Source organism: Narcine bancroftii, chromosome 4 (assembly GCF_036971445.1).
Source record: "Narcine bancroftii isolate sNarBan1 chromosome 4, sNarBan1.hap1, whole genome shotgun sequence".
In the NCBI taxonomy this organism is placed as follows: domain Eukaryota; kingdom Metazoa; phylum Chordata; class Chondrichthyes; order Torpediniformes; family Narcinidae; genus Narcine; species Narcine bancroftii.
In genome coordinates this window covers 75,967,374-75,988,035 of record NC_091472.1, presented here as the reverse complement: position 1 = coordinate 75,988,035, position 20,662 = coordinate 75,967,374, and the positions used below count along the sequence as shown (strand labels likewise).

The window sequence follows — 20,662 nt, the reverse complement described above, 5'->3', positions numbered from 1 at the left end:
TGAACCTCCTTTTCCACAGATTGGTTCCGGAGCTTGTGGCCTTGTAATGTCTGAGAAAGAAATGCAACCTGCCGCCTCGTTGAGGGGAGCGGCCAGGGCTACATCTGAAGCGTTGCTTTCCACTGGAAAGGTATATTCTTGTCCACCGTGTGCATGGCAGATTTCGCAATGTGGTTCCAGAGTTAGTTAAAAGCTATTCGGGCTTCAGTCTAGAGGGGAAATTTGGTGGCTTTTAAGAGAAGGCGATGCTTATCAGTGTATTGAGGGATCCACTGGGAGTAATATGAGAAAAACTCCAGGCATCTCCTCAAAGCCTTTGTGGTCCTGGGAACAGGGAGCTCTAACAGGGGGCACATCCTAATGAGATCGAGGCCAATGATGCCATTCTCCACCACGTAGCCAAGGATAGCCAGACGTTTAGTCCTGAATGCATTTGTCAGAATTATGTGAGGTTGAAGGCTTTCACTGATGTTTGGCATCATGGTCTTCCAAGGTGCGGCCACAGATGGTGACATTATCGAGGTAGGGGAAGGTAGCCTTCAACCCATACTAGTCTACTATTCTGTCCATTTGCCTCTGGAAGATAGAAACCTCGTAAGAAATGCCGAAAGGGACCTTCCGGAAATGATAGAGACAACCGTTAGCCTCAAATGCCGTATATAGAAAGGATTGGCAGCTGGTGATAAACAACTTTCAGGTCGATGGTCAAATAGACCCAATACTACGCAATATCATTCACCATGTCCACAATTCAAGGAAGAGGGTATGCGTCCAGCTGTGTGTACCGATTACTAGTTTGGCTATAGTCAATTACTAGCCTGGACTTGTTTTCCCCTTTTACAACTACCACTTGTGCTCTCCATGGGCTGGTGCTAGGTTTGATGATAACTTCGTTGAGCAGACTTGTGTCTCAGACTGTATGAAATCTCGGTCTGCTGTGCTGTACCTCCTGTTCTTGGTAGCAATAGGCTTGCAGTCCGAGGACAGATTCAGGAAGAGAGGTGGGGAATCGATATTCAGTGTGGAGAGGCTGCATGTGGGTTCTGATTTTAGGGGCCCTCTGTTCTGAACCGTTACAGGAGGAGGGGACCAGAATACTCCAAGGTCACGCTTTTAAGGTGACACAGAAAGTGCAGACCCAACAACACTGGAGCACACAATTCATCAAGTATATACAAGCAAAATTTACAGAATGTACAGATGTACTATTCAATGTTGTTGAAATCCACGTAGGATGCGAATGGGATGCAAGGAATATGCGATAATTGGAAGGATACATCTTTTGGTTGCATTTTTGCACAGTCTGTGAGTCAATGAAACTCTCAGTAGAGCCTGTATTGATTATGCATTTAGTGGAATGTCCATTTACCTTCACAGTCACTATGGAGTTGCTGAGCTGGTGAGGTCTGTCCTGATCTAGGACCATCGAGGCTCAGTCCCATGAGACTCCATGCTCCTCACTCGAGTGGGCCCCCACCATCCTGGGTTGCCCTGTGTGGGTAAGATGGCATCGTCCTCATGGCATGGCAAGATGGCCGCCCTCCTTCCTCCTCTAATGATGATGGCGCCGAGTTTGAATTTGGGTCATGACAAGATGGCTGCTGAGCATTTTCGTGCTGTTTCCTCACTGCCACTGCTACCCTCCATTGGGATGTAGTGCAGCAAGTGGGCTCTGGTGAATTCAGGGCCGATAGCTTGGGGCTGGAATTGGATCTGGGAGTGGTGCAGGCGTGGACTTCACCGGGCTTCCCTTTGTGTGGCAAACCCTCGCCCAATGTCCTTTCTTACCACAGCTGGAACTCACTGAGTCTTTAGCCGGGCAATGATATTGGGGAAGCCCGCTCTTGCTGCAGAAAAAGCACTCCTTGGCATGGGAAGCGGAAGCTGCTTGGGCTGGGGTAGCGGGAGCAGCCAGTCCTTGGAAGGAGTCACCTGGGTGAGCAAGCTCGCTGGCTTCGAGTTTGTCATTTTCGAGCTTGGCCTGTTCCAATGATTTGGCCAGTTCAACATGGCTAGCCAGGTCCTTCTTTCCTGATTCAAGCAGTCGCTGCCTCAAGTACCTCGAATGGACCCCTGCGGCTGGAGTGTCCAGGATTTGTTCTTCTTCGTGAACATGGCCCGTACCTGCTTCATACCTGCACTTCTTGGCAAGCGTCCACAGATACAGCAGGTAGTCATTGATGGTCTCCTCTTGCCGTTGGTGACGTAAAGCAAGTTGGTGCCTCGCTAGGACCTTGTTTTGTGACTTCAGGTACTGAGTCTTCAAAGCCTCATCATATACCAACATCATATGTAGTGCAGTCCCTGATGACTACCTACCATTTTGTACCTACCCTCAAAACGAGTGCTGATCTCCTGAGTTCATCGGTGTGTGTGAGAAACAGAAGTACCTTCACAGAATTTGCTCGAGACAAAAATTGAGAACAAAGAACATTTATTATACAACAATGCAAAGTTGGGTGCTTCCCCTTACCCTGGGAATACACACATACACTGGGGCTCACCCAACTTTTATACAGTTGATTTCAGTATTACATTCTTCTACCTCCTGGATGAGTTTGGCATTAGGCAATCCTGTTTGCCTACGTGCTGTTTCTGTGAACTTGGAGGACCAGGGGGTATCCTGTCGGTGTCCTATCATGTTATTGTCCTTATTTTCCTTATTCACAAACCTGCCTTTGTTCTAATTCACACCTTCCCGATCCAAACTAACTTTACTTCCTACATTCTATTATCTATTATCTATCCTTATCTTATTCATACTGGCTTTATTTATTACATATATCAAGACACAAGAGAAACTTGTCCGTGAACTACTCTTTGCAGACGATGCCGCTTTAGTGCCCATTCAGAGCCAGCTCTTCAGCGCTTGACGTCCTGCTTTGCGGAAACTGCCAAAATGTTTGGCCTGGAAGTCAGCCTGAAGAAAACTGAGCTCCTCCATCAGCCAGCTCCCCACCATGACTACCAGCCCCCCCACATCTCCATCGGGCACACAAAACTCAAAACGGTCAACCAGTTTACCTATCTCGGCTGCACCATTTCATCAGATGCAAGGATGGACAATGAGATAGACAACAGACTCGCCAAGGCAAATAGTGCCTTTGGAAGACTACACAAAAGAGTCTGGAAAAACAACCAACTGAAAAACCTCACAAAGATAAGCATATACAGAGCCGTTGTCATACCCACACTCCTGTTCGGCTCCGAATCATGGGTCCTCTACCGGCATCACCTACGGCTCCTAGAACGCTTCCACCAGCGTTGTCTCCGCTCCATCCTCAACATCCATTGGAGCGCTTTCATCCCTATCGTCGAAGTACTCGAGATGGCAGAGGTCGACAGCATCGAGTCCACGCTGCTGAAGATCCAGCTGCGCTGGATGGGTCACGTCTCCAGAATAGAGGACCATCGCCTTCCCAAGATCGTGCTATATGGCGAGCTCTCCACTGGCCACTGTGACAGAGGTGCACCAAAGAAAAGGTACAAGGACTGCCTAAAGAAATCTCTTGGTGCCTGCCACATTGACCACCGCCAGTGGGCTGATATCGCCTCAAACTGTGCCTCTTGGCGCCTCACAGTTTGGCGGGCAGCAACCTCCTTTGAAGAAGACCGCAGAGCCCACCTCACTGACAAAAGGCAAAGGAGGAAAAACCCAACACCCAACCCCAACCAACCAATTTTCCCCTGCAGCCGCTGCAACCGTGTCTGCCTGTCCCGCATCGGACTTGTCAGCCACAAACGAGCCTGCAGCTGACGTGGACTTTTACCCCCTCCATAAATCTTCGTCCGCGAAGCCAAGCCAAAGATATCTATACTAGTTTCCTCATCTTCATATTTTTATATCAGTTTTACTTATCTCTCACTGTGTGGAAGACGTGTCTAGTTGCGTTCAGGTAGGCCTGGAAGCAGTCTAACCAGTACATGAACTCCTCAGCCACATCAGGGGACAGAGGGTCTATTAGCAGCATACCTAGCTTGAGAAGCGCTTCCATCATTTAGGGAATAAGCTAATAAAATTGGAGCGTGAATAAAAGCTCTCCAGACTGGAGGGAGAACAAACACTTTTATTAGCTTATAACTATGGGTAGGGTCCCACAGTTGTCTTCGGAAGGGTTCTGGGTTTAGGCAGGAAACTTGGGTTATCTGTGAGCAGATGGGGGTGGACCCTGATGTGAGTTGTAGAGTGGGCTCCAATCAGCAGCCAGGACATGGCGTGCAAAAAGGGCAATGGGGGATTTCAAAAGGCAGATTGATTGGGAAAACCAGATGGGTGCAGGATCCCAAGAGAAGGAATTTATCAAATGGCTTCTTGGAACGGCTTATGGCGAAGCCAGCCAGGGAATTGGCAATTCTGAACTGGGTATTTTGCGAACTCGAGTTGATAAGGGAACCCTTTGGAGGCAGTGATCATAGTTTGACAGAATTCACCCTGCAGTTTGAGAGGGAGAAACTAAAATCAGAGGTGTTGGAATTCCAATGGAATAAAGGGGAGGACAGAAGTGGCAGAAGTTCATTGGGGAGGCACACCAGCAGGAAGGAAGCAGAGCAGCAATGGCTGGAGGTCCTGCAAGAAATGAGGAGGGTGCAGAACAGGTCAATTCCCCAAAGAAATAGTTGAATGGAAAAATAACACAAATGTGGGTGATAAGAGAAGCCAAAGGCGAAGTACAAGCAAAAGGAAGGGACGACATGGAAGGAAAAAGTTAGGGGGGAGGGGGGAGCTTTAAAAACTTCCAGAGATCATTAGGAAGCAAAATATGAAGCAAGAGGTGAAAGGTTTGGAGGGGTGATGGGGGACCAGGCGGTGGCAGCTCCTTGAGGGCGAGGCTGAGGCCCCGCGGACGGGGGCGGAGGACGGACGTCTTCGGCGTCGGGCCAAGTGACGACGCGCGATGTTTCTGGTGCGCCGATCAGGCTTGTGTTCCGAGGCTGCGAAGTCGACGAGCGTCGCGGGCGGGAAATAGGAAGGCAACCTTGACGGGGAGACGGAATAAAAAAAAACACATATCGAGGAAAGAATGGGCTTGTCTAGTATCAAGGAGCCTTGTTCCAGTAGGTCTCCTATCTCCAACCAGGATGGCCGAGTGGTTAAGGCGTTGGACTTAAGATCCAATGGACATATGTCCGCGTGGGTTCGAACCCCACTCCTGGTATTAAGATTTTTGTATCGATTTCGCGCTGATGTGTTGCTTTTCTGGTTGTAATTAATTGTTCAGCGTATGAAAGCTTCGTGTCTGCAGTTAGTTTTACAAGGGTCACCGTTTGTCACATCATTGCGGCCTCTTCCTATAAATTGGTAAAATGCAGAATTGAGCCTATTTTAAAAATAGAGCAAAATATTTAAAATGACTAAATTGTGCGGCAATTTAAGTTTTAACACATGAAATTGCAAAGTTGTGTTTCAACAAGAGTATAATTTTGAAAGGTAATAAATGGAATAATAAAAGGTAATCGGGCCGGAAGCGTTGGCTGCCTTTTACTTCCCATTGATCCTGCGTGACCTGCTGTGATTTATTACTTATTTTTTCCATTTGATGAATAGTGATGAAAACATTTATTAAGGGAAAAAACTGTGCTCACGTTCAAGGTGTAGCGTGGAACAAGAACAGTGGAAAAATGTGCTAATGTCTTTAAATAATAGGAATGTAATTTTTTGGGGGATAAGTAGATTGCAATGTTAAAATTAGAGTGTGTTCCCTTAATATAAAAATATCTTTGATCAAGCATTTGCTCGCATCCAAACAGATAATCGTCTTTCCTTGAAAAGATCTTATTGCAGAACAGTGACACCTGGTGTTCTCTGTTTAATTTTACAGCAGGTCCTCCTTTCCAAGTTGTTTTCAGCACAAAGCGGGAGAAACAAGAGGACTTCTGCAACACCAGTCCCGCCCCCTCAATTTGTGATCTACTCTCGGAACGTCGGAAGGAAATCGTCCTACAGACCAAAGCCATTTATGGTAAATTCCCAAACGTTTTGGCAAGGAGGTAGGCTTTAAGAAATGGTTCAAATGAGGAAATGTTGATTGGAAAAGAAAAATATAAACATTTCTATCAATACTTCAATAATGCTTTGTTGAGTTTAGGGTTTTGGTTCCTGAAACAAGGACTGGCAGTGGTAGTCCAATAAAGTTGGGATGATTAAGGCTCCAGAATCATAGGAGCACAGACAAAGGACCATAGACCAGAGGATACAGGAGCAGAAGTAGACCGTTTGGCCCGTAGAGGCCACTCTGCCATTCTGTCATGAGCTGATCCATTCTCCCACCTTCTCTACTTTCTCTTCATAACCTTTGATGCACCCGACGACATGGACTTTATGGCCGGCTGTGGAAGCAAATTCCAGAGGTTGACAAATCTCTGGTAAATAAACTCCTCTGCAATTCTGTTTTGAATGGGCAGCCTTCAATCCTGAAGTTGAGCTCTTGTCCAAGACTCCCTTACCATGGGAGACAACTTTTCCACATTTATCCTGTCCAGGCCTTTCAAGATTCAAAATGCTTTCATGAGGTCCCCCTCATTCTTCTGAACTCCAAGGAGTACATCTCAGAAGTCTGGGGAAAATATGGAGATATGGAGGGCAAGACCACAAGTCTATTTGAAAAGAAACATGAGTTCATGATTAGATTAGCCATGATATTAATAAATGGTGGAGCAGGTTTGATGAACCCCCATTGCCTACTGCTGCTCCTATTTCTTGTGTTCATAATGAATACAGATCAAAGGGGCAAAAAAGTAATTGAAGATGGTGCAAGTCAGGATATAGGGAGCAGAAATTTGGATGTGTTTATGCTTATGTGGCACATCTAACACAGGATTTCAATAATGTAAATTTACTTTTGAATGGGTGAAATGAACAAAACTAAATATATTTATTTCTCTTTTCAGGTGCCAAATGATAAACATTGAACATGGATCTGAGTTCCATGTGATTTTTTTCATGCTGAGATGAAACATTGAGCTGACCATAGTTTATAGACAGAATTAAGAAAGGATTACAGTTGTACAAATTGTGTAAAAATCCCTTTGTGGCAGTTGTGAATTAGTACACAATATATAACTGCAGAGTTTCAAAGACAACATACTTTAACTGGGAATTTGAAATTTCATGTGAATTGTGGTAAGGAGACTTGTTCATGTATGAATATTGGCAATTTTTTGATTGTTTTCTGCAGCAATATTTGGATCAGAAAGCCACATTAGACATGATTCAATTTGGTTTTGAGTCAAATGGAAAATGAATGTTGATCTTATAATGATGGTGGAACTTGATTTTCTTTTAAATACAGATGTTGGAAATCAACTAGAAACACAGTGGTGCAAACCCTCAGTCATGCAATATCTGATGAACATTTCAGACAGGAGATCTTTCTCACAACCTCAGTGTTTCTCTTTTCACAGATGCTGGCTCCTGCTGAGTGTTTACAGCATTTTCTGGTTTTATCTCAAACTCAATGGAATGTTCAAAAGGAAGAAGTGCAGCCCAAGTTTTTTGTTTTGTTTTAGGAAAGTTATTGTGAGGGTACAGGAGCTCTCCACGGTACACTGGCCCAAACTTTCTGTGGTAAAATGCCACATCAATGGGAAATGTTTAAGAAGGAATAAGCATAACAGGCTGTTCCCACATCAGGGTGGGTGTAAGAGCCAAAGGCTCACTTCTTACCTATTGTTTGGCCGCGAGCGTCAACGGTGTCCTGGGATCCATAAGCGTCTTCCTGTTGGCAGCATGTGCGAGGGCCGGCACCGTTTACAGAGAGAAAGGAGGGTGGCGGGGAGGAGTCACGTGATGGAGTAGTGGCCGGACAGTGAACTCCAGCCCTCTCCAGAAAAGTCGGGAAAAACAATGGAAAACACAAAGGCACAGAAATAAAAGTTACAGAAAAGTGAGTATAAAGGTGGAAAGAAGATGGCGACAAAAAAAGAAAAATCAAAATCAACGGTAAGAAGAGAGGAAGAGAAGACAACGGAGGAAAAAGGTGAAGGCCTTACCTGTCCGAAGAGGCCCGCTGCGGAGAGAGAAACCCGCTCCCTCAGGTCGGTAAATAATGGACTACAAAAATGGCTCGCTGAGCCGAGTAAAAGTGCGCAACCGCGCATGAAAAAAAACACACCGACGGGAGGGGGGACCAGCTGGGGAGTCGATCTCCACAGCCGGCAACGACAGCTGCAGAACACCTGCAGCAAGAAGAGACCACAGAAGACAATAGAAACAAGAAAGAAGAGAAGGAAAGGGCAACAAAGAAACAACAGATGGCCAACCCAGAGGAAGAAGAAGAGGAAGAGGAAGAGTACAGTGAAATAGAAGAAGAAAAGAAAGGCAAGATAAAGGAGGTACTTTCTCTTATTAAAGGATACATGGAGTCATTTAAAGAATGGCAAACACAGGAATTTAATGATTTAAGAAAAAGAATAAACAACACAGAAGAGAAAATGAATAAAATAGATATGACCTTAACAGAAATGGGAAAGAAAATGGACAAGATGGAAGAGCGGGCAGTAGCAGCAGAAATGGAGGTAGAGGACTTAAAAAAGAAATTGGAGGAATCTAATAAAAAAACTAAAGAGACACAAAAACTACTAGCTCAAAAAATAGATACAATGGAAAATTATAACAGAAGAAATAACATAAAGATAGTGGGCCTTAAGGAAGATGAAGAAGGCAAGAATATGAGGGAGTTTATAAAAGAGTAGATCCCTAAGACCCTAGGATGTCCAGAACTACAGCAAGAAATGGAAATAGAAAGGGCACATAGAGTATTGGCCTCTAAACCACAACCACAACAAAAACCAAGATCTATTGTAGTAAAATTCCTAAGATATACTACAAGAGAAAAGGTACTGGAGAAGACAATGGAAAAAGTAAGAGAGGGCAACAAACTACTGGAATATAAAGGGCAAAAAATCTTCATTTATCCAGATATAAGTTTTGAACTCCTAAAGAAGAGAAAAGAGTTCAATACAGCAAAGGCGATTTTATGGAAGAAAGGGTATAAATTTATACTAAAGCATCCAGCGGTATTGAAAATATTTATTCCAGGACAACAAAACAGACTATTCTCGGATCCAGAAGAAGCACAAAAATTTGCAGAACAATTACAAAAATAGACTGAGGGAGGAAGACGGGTAATGAGAGTAAAAATGATCACGATTGATATGTATGTGGGTAAAGACAAAAATAGACTGAGGGATGAAGACGGGTAATAAGAGTAAAAATGATCACGATTGATATGTATGCGGGTAAAGAGGTATAAGAGTGAATAGAGACAATGTGCATACGTGAATGTATCTGTACTTAGAGGAAAATATAGATAGTATAGACAAGAATTAATAAGGGAAGGTAATGGAATAGAGAGAATAAGGAGGGAATTAAAAGAGTGACCTTTGTGACATATTAAAAGTGAAATCTTTTCTGGGGGGGGCTGGGTGGGGGGAAATAGCGGTCACTGCAAAATCAGTTGATGCTTGCGAGTGGATTCGCAAATCCAAATGGAGAGGGGAGATGTGGTTGTCCGACAAAGGATAAAGGACAACTCAGGAGGGGAAGGGGAGATTGGGGATAAAGAAGATAGAAATAGGAGAATAAGGAAAATGTTGGATGTTGTAGGAATGTTGTCTTATAAAGAGTTGAAAATAAGAAAACAGAAATGGAAAAGGAGGAAAGGTAATGATGGAAAAACAGAAAGAGAAGATAAACAAAATATAAAAGGGCTACGCTGAACTATATGACTTTAAATATTAATGGAATACATAACCAAATTAAAAGGAAGAAACTACTAAATTTAAATGAATAAATGTATTCCATTAGAAAAAATAACATATAGGTTAAGAAATAATATTGAAATATTCAAACAAGTATGGGAGCCTTACATTAAATACAATAGCGAAACCCTACCGGGGACAAACATTACCTAAGTTGATGGAAGGAGAAGGAAAGAAAAGAATGGACTCAGTAGAATTTCTGGTGTATTTTTGTTGAATGACAACATTGTCTGACTGGCTTAATGCAACCTAGATTGTATACCTAAAATGGATGAGAGGGGGGGTGGGGGGGTGGCTTGGGAGGAGGGAGGGGGGGGGGAGAAAAAGTCACTGTATATGTGTGAAAAAGAAATAGTGTATATCATGGCTAATGTGATTTATGGTGTGAAAAATAAAAAATTTTAAAAAAAAAGAGAAAGGAGGGTGGCGCATGCGTGGTTGGCTTGGCCCCAGCAGTTGGAGCCAGGGCCTGTGCATTCTTCAATGAGCATGTGCAGGGGTTAGCGCGTGTTGAAAAGGAGGTTCGCTAGCCTGCGTTCTCAGTTGGGCAATCCGAGGAGGGTGAGTTAGGTGTCGATAATTTCTGTTGACCATTACACGGAACGTTACATGGAGATTAAACAGACATTAGAACACGTTACGTGTTATGATTAATCAGTTTTTCATTAGAACGTTACTCTCCTACAGTCATTTTTGCTATGAATATTAACATTATTACAGACGTTAGCCCTTTTGTGTTAATAAATGCTGTTTAAAAAAATTCATTTGGGCTTCGTAATTGATTTATTCAAGGAACGTGTCACAGATAAATGCCTCGCTTAGCCTCCAAGTGACTACTTTATTGATCGAAGTTGCACAGTGGGAATTTGATTTCCTGGAAAATGATCAACTCATGATTTTCTGTAATGTGAAGCTCCTTCATCTGCACATTGGTCAAGAAATTGAGTTGAAAAAAATTATTTATTTTTGTATATTTTTCACATAAATTTTGCAAGAGTGAATTTTTATTGTATCCCAGATTTTTTGGTTGTTATTTGTGAATTCTATAAGGGGAAATTACCCATACCGCTGCAAGAGATTGTATGAAATCTGAAGAACAAAGGGGTATTATGACAAACACAAAACACTTTCAGCTTTGGGCACATGAGAAACAACATAAACTAAGAGAAAAACAGACAGAAAAGCAATTATTTGTGAATATTATAGCAAATGAGAAAAAAACCAAAAAGAATGAAAACAGACAGCAAGGGAATATGAAAAGGAATTAGTGAAATGAACTCAATTTTCTGAGCAATATAAGAGCCATTTGTAAATGAATAATGAAAATGTAAATGAAAAATATAAACTGATATTAAATTTGTGCTAGGGACTTTTGATGTGAGGTCACCAATAGTGATCATGAAGCAATCAATGAGAATAAGAGTTTGCCTCAGAGAGTTTCAAAGGAAGTAGATATAAACATTTGCAAATATAGATTTTCCAAAGTTATTTTAATTTAGGAGCCTTATAATGATGAATGAATAATAGTTGTGTCTTATTTGGTAAATGGGAAACTGAAGTAGGAGAGACCAGATTTAGCCCATTATTCGTGTTATCCAGAGCTCATTTGATGGCTCCATTATTTCTGTATCATAGTTTTATATCCATTCTGGAAACTTGTGAACCTCGACTGTGAGAGTTCTGGGATGTCTTTCACTGAGGCTCAAGTGAACATGAACCTTTTGTCTGAGTAACAGAGTTCTGTTGGTCTTCTGGCCAATATCTTTCAGTCAGTGTCACAAAAGCTGACTCATCTCATCACGACCTGGTTTGCTCATTCAAGTGCCCAGTAAACACTGAAAGCTGCAGAAAGTTGCAAACAGAGCCAAGTTCATCATAGGCTCCGACCTCTCATCCATTCAAGATTTTTATGTGAGGAGTTGCCTCAGGAAGACAGTCCACATCATAAAGGTCCTTTATCACCCTGGTCACAAGGTCTTTTCACTGCTATCTTCAGACAGAAAACTAGCACCTCTTGAACCTTTGTACCCTAATCATTAATTTCCTCAACACCACAAAAAAGAGCCTGTCTGCACTATTGTCACACTATTTTTTCTAAACGTCAAGTTTATTTATCATCTGATTGCACTAGTACAACCTGAAGAAGCAGCATTCTCTGGTCCATGGGGCAGAACAGTGCAATCGCACATACATACATTTTCTTTCTTCCTTTCTTTGTCTTGGCTTCGCGGACAAAGATTTATGGAGGGGTATATCCACATCTGCTGCAGGCTCGTTGGTGATTGACAAGTCCGATGCGGGACAGGCAGGCACGGTTGCAGCGGTTGCAAGGGAAAATTGGTGGGTTGGGTGTTGGGTTTTTCCTCCTTTGCCTTTTGTCAGTGAGATGGTCTCTGTGGTCTTCTTCAAAGAAGGTTGCTGCCCGCCGAACTGTGAGGTGCCAAGATGCATGGTTTGAGGTGATATCAGCCCACTGGCGGTGGTCAATGTGGCAGGCACCAAGAGATTTCTTTAAGCAGTCCTTGAACCTCTTCTTTGGTGCACCTCTGTCTCGGTGGCCAGTGGAGAGCTTGCCATAGAACACGATCTTGGGAAGGCGATGGTCCTCCATTCTGGAGACGTGACCCTCCCAGCACAGTTGGGTCTTCAGCAGCGTGGATTTGATGCTTGTGGACTCTGCCAGCTCGAGTACTTCGATGTTGGTGATGAAGTCATTCCAATCAATGTTGAGGATGGAGTGGAGACAGCACTGATGGAAGCGTTCTAGGAGCTCTAGGTGATGCCGGTAGAGGGCCCATGACTTGGAGCCGAACAGGAGCATGGGTATGACAACGGCTCTGTACACACTGATCTTTGTGTGTTTTTTCAGGTGATTTATCTTCAGATAAATCACATACGCACACACATTATTAATAAATAGAAGTGTTACGAGTCCAGAGGACCCCAAACCCCAGCAACAATAGATAGTCACAAGACAAATGGTTACTTAGACAAAAGTTGCTTTTAATTATCTTTAAACATGAAAACAGAATCACACTTTAACTTAACTAACCTAATTAACCCCCTTCTAATTCTAAGCGCACATGTATATAATGAGTGTAAGTTCAGAAAAGTTCTTTGGTTCACAGTTCAATCTCACTTCTCATTCCTCCAAGTTCACTGGTTGCAGGCAATTCTTATACTGTGCACAGAATTTAACATTTATAAAGTTCACCAGGTTTTGGTGCTTGAAATGTAAATGGTTACCACTCAGGAAGATTCTTGTCGGTTTCCAGAGAGAGATTTGTTGTATGCTGGACTTCCACAACAGATTCCTTTTTAATCAGCCATTTCAGTATCTTGCCGAAGAAACTTGCATGACCCTCCTAGAACAGCAAGTTCCACTCCAGACAGTCTGCGACTTCGACGAGTTCTTTCATCTGTTGCCTTTTTGTAAACAACAATCCATTAGTGAAGTCTCTTGGGTACTATCCAAAGCTTTTGTAAAGGCTATTGGAACTGGCCTGTCTAGCATGAGCAGAGCTCCAGTATTTTAAATAAGATCTGTTTTAAAGTGTTTGTATGTGACCTTCTCTAAAAAACCTGCCCCACTTTATCTCCCAAAAACATATCTGTCACATTAGAGACCCAGAGAGTTGTGTTAGCAGTCATTCAGCATTCTGACAGCTTGTGGGAAGAAGCTTTTCCTTAGTCTGGTGGTTCTGGCTCTGATTCTTCTGTATCTTTTTCCCAATGGGAGTAGCTAGAAGATATGTGTGGGGTGGTAAGAGTCCTCCCTGATTTTGTGAGTCCTTTTTAAATCACATCAATGGTGAGGCGGGGGTGGGGTGAGGGGGGGGGGGAAGACTTCAGTGATCCTCTCTGCCACTTTTATGGTTCTGTGGGTTGACCTCAAATCTGGTGCTCTGTAACAACTATTGGCCAAGAATTTCTCGATTGACCTTCTACAGGAAGTTGACAGAATGGTGGCCAGTAACCTTGCCCACCTCAGTCTTCAAAGGAAGTCTGTCGCTGTTGTGCCTTCCTGACAAGTGGCGAGATGTGTGTCCAGGATAAGTCACTTGTTAAAATGTGGTGCTCTCCACTACTGAGCTATTGATGTGTAGTGGAGGGTGGTCCTTCCTAGTCTTCCTGAAGTCCACAATAATAAAGGAGATCTTGTCCACGTTGAGAGATGAGTTGTTATTTTCGCACCATTTTGCACGATTTTTCTCCTTTTGTAGTGCGACTCATCATTGTTGCTGATGAGGCCAACTACTGTCATGTCATCTGCAAACTTGATGAGTCTGTTTGAACTGGATCTCGCCATGCACTCATGGGTCAGGAGCAGGCCGAGTACCAGTGGTCAGCGTGGTGGTGCTTTACATTCTCCTGCCAATTGGAGAGACTGCAGTGTTTATGTTAGGAAGTCCAGAATCCAGTAACGTGAGTATTTGTCTCTCTTTTGTATTTATTGGCTCATTTATTACCATAATTCAATGTATACTAATGTGTTTCTTAAAATAAATTCCTGTTTGGCTGCAGTATAAGAAATTTGGAGCATGGGTACAATGTACAATGTGTACAGTAATAAACTCATTGTTATGATCACTTATAGGTGCTGTTTATTAAATCTTGCTGTGCACACATTGACCAGTTTGAATCCAAACTTAAATGCCTTGACTGCACCTCCAAATTATGACTGCAAAGTGCCTGATTTAAAGCTCTGACTGAACCAAAGAAATGGAATCGTTCCTTCATGCCTACTATTGGGGAATCCCTTGAGTCTATAATTATGGCTTAGGTTACTGAACATCTTGAAAGTTTATACTTACTTGAGAGAGCCAAAGGGCAGATCACACTTAATGAACCCAATGGAAAGAATTTGAAGGCAAACAATTAATTTGCCTGGTTTGGAAAATGATAACCATGGGACCCAGAGAATGTGGATAATGTTCAGATTCTAAAATTAGAACAAGTGACTAATTGTGTCCTGTAAAGATTTATGTTGGCCCTTAAATATTCTCTGCATTGAGAAAATAAAATTTATGCACACTGTACGGAATTTTCTAATTTGCTAGTGTTGCAAATATAGATGTGATATCCTATATAAGCTGATTGCTGCCGTCTCAGCCCAAATGTTGGTGAAACTTTGTTCCCCTCAACTTGACTTTTAATGTCCTCTTGTCCCACCCACCTCATTCTACTCTCTGTGTACTTGAGATCACACAAAACTGCTTCTCCTGTCCGAGAATGAACCTGCTTATCAGCCCTTTCAGATCTACATTGGCTTCCAGATAATGTACGTCTCAATTTAAAAATTCTTGTCATTGTTCTTGCATTCCTCAGTGGCCTTCTTTTTATCTCTATAATCATCTAAAGCCCACAAATCTATGAGATATCTGCACAACTCCCATTTTTGACCTTGAGAGGATCAGTGAATTTAGTTGCATCTTCACTGGAGCTGTGTTTTTAGCTGACAAGACCTTAATCACAGGAATTCAGCCTCTGCCTCTCATAGCTCTTTGGCTACCTGCTTTGATGTATTTTCTGGTGAACGATGTCAACATATGCTTTGATAATGCTTCTGTACAGTACCTTGTGATTTTGTTGCTAAAAGGTGCCAGAGAAATGGCGGTGGAAATATTAAATTACCATTTTGTGATCATTTAATAAGCAAACAAAACTCTGGCAAGTGGTTCTGTGTACCCACCGCCCCCCCCCCCCCCCCACCCCCTGGACTTTGGACCAAAAGTGTTAGAAGGATAAAACACACTAAAGCAATAATTTACATTCTGCTTACTAAATGGTGAAAACATAGAAACAGTTTAACTCTAAAGAGCCTTTTGAGTTCAGAGACATGTATCATTCAGTTTTATTTATTAGTTCACAAATGTGTGCGTTCTTCTCAAAGCTGGTAGCCTTAAAATAAAAAGGACTCTGACCTTACTTTTTCTCTCAATGATGTTGTTCAACCTGCTGAGTTCCTCCAGAAAATTTTATATTGCTCCATATTCCAACATCTAAATATACATCCGGGGTTAGTTCAGAATCATTTTATAGTTGGTTTGCATGCTTTTTATTAACATTAGATTTCATCTTCTGGAGGATATTAGAGTTGGATGTATGCTTTGAATCACAAATTTGCTCACTGTGACTGATTACTAGCATTTTATTCCAAATTTTGCATCCACAACTGAATTTGACATTTCCAGATGCTGTGGTGAGTTTTAAACCAGGTTATTTAAAAAAATATATTGGCTTTCAAATCTGGAAGACTTGATTCCAATAGGATGGGAATGATGTTACAGTTTTGCTAAGCTCTCATAATGCCACACTTGAAATAAGAGTGAGTAGCATTGAGATAATGCATAATATATGTACTGTACCAGAATTATGGTGAGAAAGAGAGTTCCCAAACAATGGGTGTTTTCCCATGGAAATAGAAGATGAATCAATGGTTAATATGTTCTCAAAGATAAAGATAGATAAATGGAATGATTGATATAAACATTAAGGTTGAAGATTCCCGAACACAACATGATTTGATCTTCCTGAGAAAGGTCCGGGGCAGATCCATGCAACGTGATTGCTGGATATTATTTCAGCAGTGGTTGGGGGTGTGGTGGAGACAGTCGTGAGCTGATGAGGGGTGTGGTGGTGGAGAGGGAGCAGAACAATAGGGAAGCATGAGACCCAACATCCACCCTGCTTCAGCTCTGACTTATTTCCTCTTTGAGTGAATATCCTGCTAATTTTGAATGAGTGTTGCAGTGCCAAGCTCATCACTTGATGTAACCAACCCTGCACAGAAACTTTCCAAACTATGGGTGCATGCTCACCACCAGCAACAGGAACTTGGCTGAGATTCACAATGAGTATCATCAAGTTTGTAGATGACACAACAGTAGTTGGCCTCATCATCAATAAAAATGAGTCTCTTCAATGGTGTGAAAGTAACAACCTGAGTCTCAATGTGGACAAGGCAAAAGAGATGATCATGGACTTCAGGAGCCCCAGGAATGACCACCTTCCACTACTCATCAACAATTGTGTAGTAGGGGGAGTCACGTGATGGAGTAGTGGCCGGACAGTGAACTCCAGCCCTCTCCAGAAAAGTCGGGAAAAACAAAGGAAAACACAAAGGCACAGAAATAAAAGTTACAGAAAAGTGAGTATAAAGGTGGAAAGAAGATGGCGACATAAAAAGAAAAATCGAAAGCAACGGTAAGAAGAGAGGAAGAGAAGACAACGGAGGAAAAAGGTGAAGGCCTTACCTGTTCGAAGAGGCCCGCTGCGGAGAGAGAAACCCGCTCCCTCAGGTCGGTAAATAATGGACTACAAAAATGGCTCGCTGAGCCGAGTAAAAGTGCGCAACCGCGCATGAAAAAAAACACACCGACGGGAGGGGGGACCAGCTGGGGAGTCGATCTCCACAGCCGGCAACGACAGCTGCAGAACACCTGCAGCAAGAAGAGACCACAGAAGACAATAGAAACAAGAAAGAAGAGAAGGAAAGGGCAACAAAGAAACAACAGATGGCCAACCCAGAGGAAGAAGAAGAGGAAGAGGAAGAGTACAGTGAAATAGAAGAAGAAAAGAAAGGCAAGATAAAGGAGGTACTTTCTCTTATTAAAGGATACATGGAGTCATTTAAAGAATGGCAAACACAGGAATTTAAGGATTTAAGAAAAAGAATAAACAACACAGAAGAGAAAATGAATAAAATAGATATGACCTTAACAGAAATGGGAAAGAAAATGGACAAGATGGAAGAACGGGCAGTAGCAGCAGAAATGGAGGTAGAGGACTTAAAAAAGAAATTAGAGGAATCTAATAAAAAAACTAGAGACACAAGAACTACTAGCTCAAAAAATAGATACAATGGAAAATTATAACAGAAGAAATAACATAAAGATAGTGGGCCTTAAGGAAGATGAAGAAGGCAAGAATATGAGGGAGTTTATAAAAGATAGGATGTCCAGAACTACAGCAAGAAATGGAAATAGAAAGGGCACATAGAGTATTGGCCTCTAAACCACAACCACAACAAAAACCAAGATCTATTGTAGTAAAATTCCTAAGATATACTACAAGAGAAAAGGTACTGGAGAAGACAATGGAAAAAGTAAGAGAGGGCAACAAACCACTGGAGTATAAAGGGCAAAAAATCTTCATTTATCCAGATATAAGTTTTGAACTCCTAAAGAAGAGAAAAGAGTTCAATACAGCAAAGGTGATTTTATGGAAGAAAGGGTATAAATTTATACTAAAGCATCCAGCGGTATTGAAAATATTTATTCCAGGACAACAAAACAGACTATTCTCGGATCCAGAAGAAGCACAAAAATTTGCAGAACAATTACAAAAATAGACTGAGGGAGGAAGACGGGTAATGAGAGTAAAAATGATCACGATTGATATGTATGCGGGTAAAGAGGTATAAGAGTGAATAGAGACAATGTGCATACGTGAATGTATCTGTACTTAGAGGAAAATATAGATAGTATAGACAAGAATTAATAAGGGAAGGTAATGGAATAGAGAGAATAAGGAGGGAATTAAAAGAGTGACCTTTGTGACATATGAAAAGTGAAATCTTTTCTGGGGGGGGCTGGGTGGGGGGAAATAGCGGTCACTGCAAAATCAGTTGACGCTTGCGAGTGGATTCGCAAATCCAAATGGAGAGGGGAGATGTGGTTGTCCGACAAGGGATAAAGGACAACTCAGGAGGGGAAGGGGAGATTGGGGATAAAGAAGATAGAAATAGGAGAATAAGGAAAATGTTGGATGTTGTAGGAATGTTGTCTTATAAAGAGTTGAAAATAAGAAAACAGAAATGGAAAAGGAGGAAAGGTAATGATGGAAAAACGGAAAGAGAAGATAAACAAAATATAAAAGGGCTACGCTGAACTATATGACTTTAAATATTAATGGAATACATAACCAAATTAAAAGGAAGAAACTACTAAATTTAAATGAATAAATGTATTCCATTAGAAAAAATAACATATAGGTTAAGAAATAATATTGAAATATTCAAACAAGTATGGGAGCCTTACATTAAATACAATAGCGAAACCCTACCGGGGACAAACATTACCTAAGTTGATGGAAGGAGAAGGAAAGAAAAGAATGGACTCAGTAGAATTTCTGGTGTATTTTTGTTGAATGACAACATTGTCTGACTGGCTTAATGCAACCTAGATTGTATACCTAAAATGGATGAGGGGGGGGTGGGGGGGTGGCTTGGGAGGAGGGAGGGGGGGGGAGAAAAAGTCACTGTATATGTGTGAAAAAGAAATAGTGTATATCATGGCTAATGTGATTTATGTTGTGAAAAAAATAAAATAAAAAAAAACAAAAAAAAAACAATTGTGTAGTAGATAGAGTGAAGAATACCAAGTTCCTTGGAGCTCACTTAACTAGTGACCTATCGTAGACACACATCTCCTCACTTATCAGGAAGGTGCAACAGTGACTGCACTTCCTAAGAAGACTGAAGTGGGCAAGGCTACCAGTCACCATTATGTCAACCTTCTATAGGAACTCTATCGAGGGCATCCTGGTCGGCTGATCCATAGTGTGGTATAGTTGCTGCAGAGAAATGGATCAGAGGTCAATCCACAGGACCATAAGAGTGACAAAGAGGATCACTGGGGTCTCCCTCCCTCCATTGATGGGATCTACTGTGATCTTTATCTGAAGAGGGTGTGCAAAATCTTTGAGGACCCCTTCCACCCTACACACATCATCTTTCAGCTGCTCCCATCAGGAAAGAGATACAGGAGTATCAGAACCAGCACCACTAGGCTGAGGAACAGCTTCTTCCCACAGGCAGTGAGAATGCTGAACAACCAAAGGAACTGCTCTCACTAAACATCCAAGACTCATATGTACAAAACAATATTTATTTATTTGTATAGATGAAATACTTGTCCTGCATATGTATTGTGTGTTATGTATTGTGTGTGTCTGCATGTTTTGCACTGAGGACTGGAGAACGCTGTTTCATTGGATTGTACTTGAACAATCAGAAGTCAATAAACTTGACTTGAGTAGCCATTCCATGATAAAAAATGAAGTGGCCATGGACAAAACAAGCCTCTTGGATTAACTCTGCCCTATTTTTGGAAATGGCACAGGTCCCAAGTCATCATTTTGTAAAAGTGTTATCAGTTTGGAAGTAGAAATCTGCATCTCCCCCTTCTACAAATGACAATTATACCAGAGCAATTGGTAATTTTAAATAGGAGATTGATAGGCTTTGAAAATGACATGGATTAAGAGATCTAAAGTAGGTTCTTTGAGTTAGATCAGTTCTAATCTCACTAATGACAGAATAAGCTCAAGAGATAAATGGCTGCAACTTCTTCCAACATCTCTTGATTCCTTATTTTATTATTTGAGCAGGGAAAACAGGAGATACAAATCTCTGGGGTTTGGGGTGCTTATTTGCAGATCTGGGTATTTTGTCAAAGCAGTGACGTTGTTAGTCAGCAGTTTGTTGTATCCTGGGGCTGTTGAAGTACTTTCAAGCTTCCAGACAGCAGCAAGTTATTATATCTCAAACAGTGGATCTTGAAGTATGAGAAACATGGTTGTAATTTCATCAGAGAGTTTTGATGTCATTGCAAGGGTGAAACTTTGGTATCTTAATCAAATTACAGCCTACATCTGTCAGATTTTATTTTGTGTAGATAAATACAAGCCTTTGTTCATTACCAATATTAGTCTTGCTTTTCTTCACCAACTCTCTCCACTCCCCTCTCCCTGAGGGTGTTGACACTGTTCTAAGTTAATGATGCCAGCAAGACGATGAAACCTGTTCAAAGTGGGACTGGAACAGAGCATAAGGAATAGGAGTCTGTCATTAAGCCATGTGTCTCTGCTTTCTCGTTCAATGAAATCATGTCTGATCTTT

General features: G+C 41.9%; 1 non-coding gene across 1 annotated transcript; it reads left to right on the top strand.

Moving 5' to 3' along the window:
* The first annotated feature begins 5,073 nt into the window (after positions 1-5,073).
* On the top strand, positions 5,074-5,156 carry trnal-uaa (transfer RNA leucine (anticodon UAA)). The gene has a single exon. It is a non-coding gene; the product is annotated as a tRNA-Leu (tRNA).
* The last annotated feature ends 15,506 nt before the right edge of the window (positions 5,157-20,662 follow it).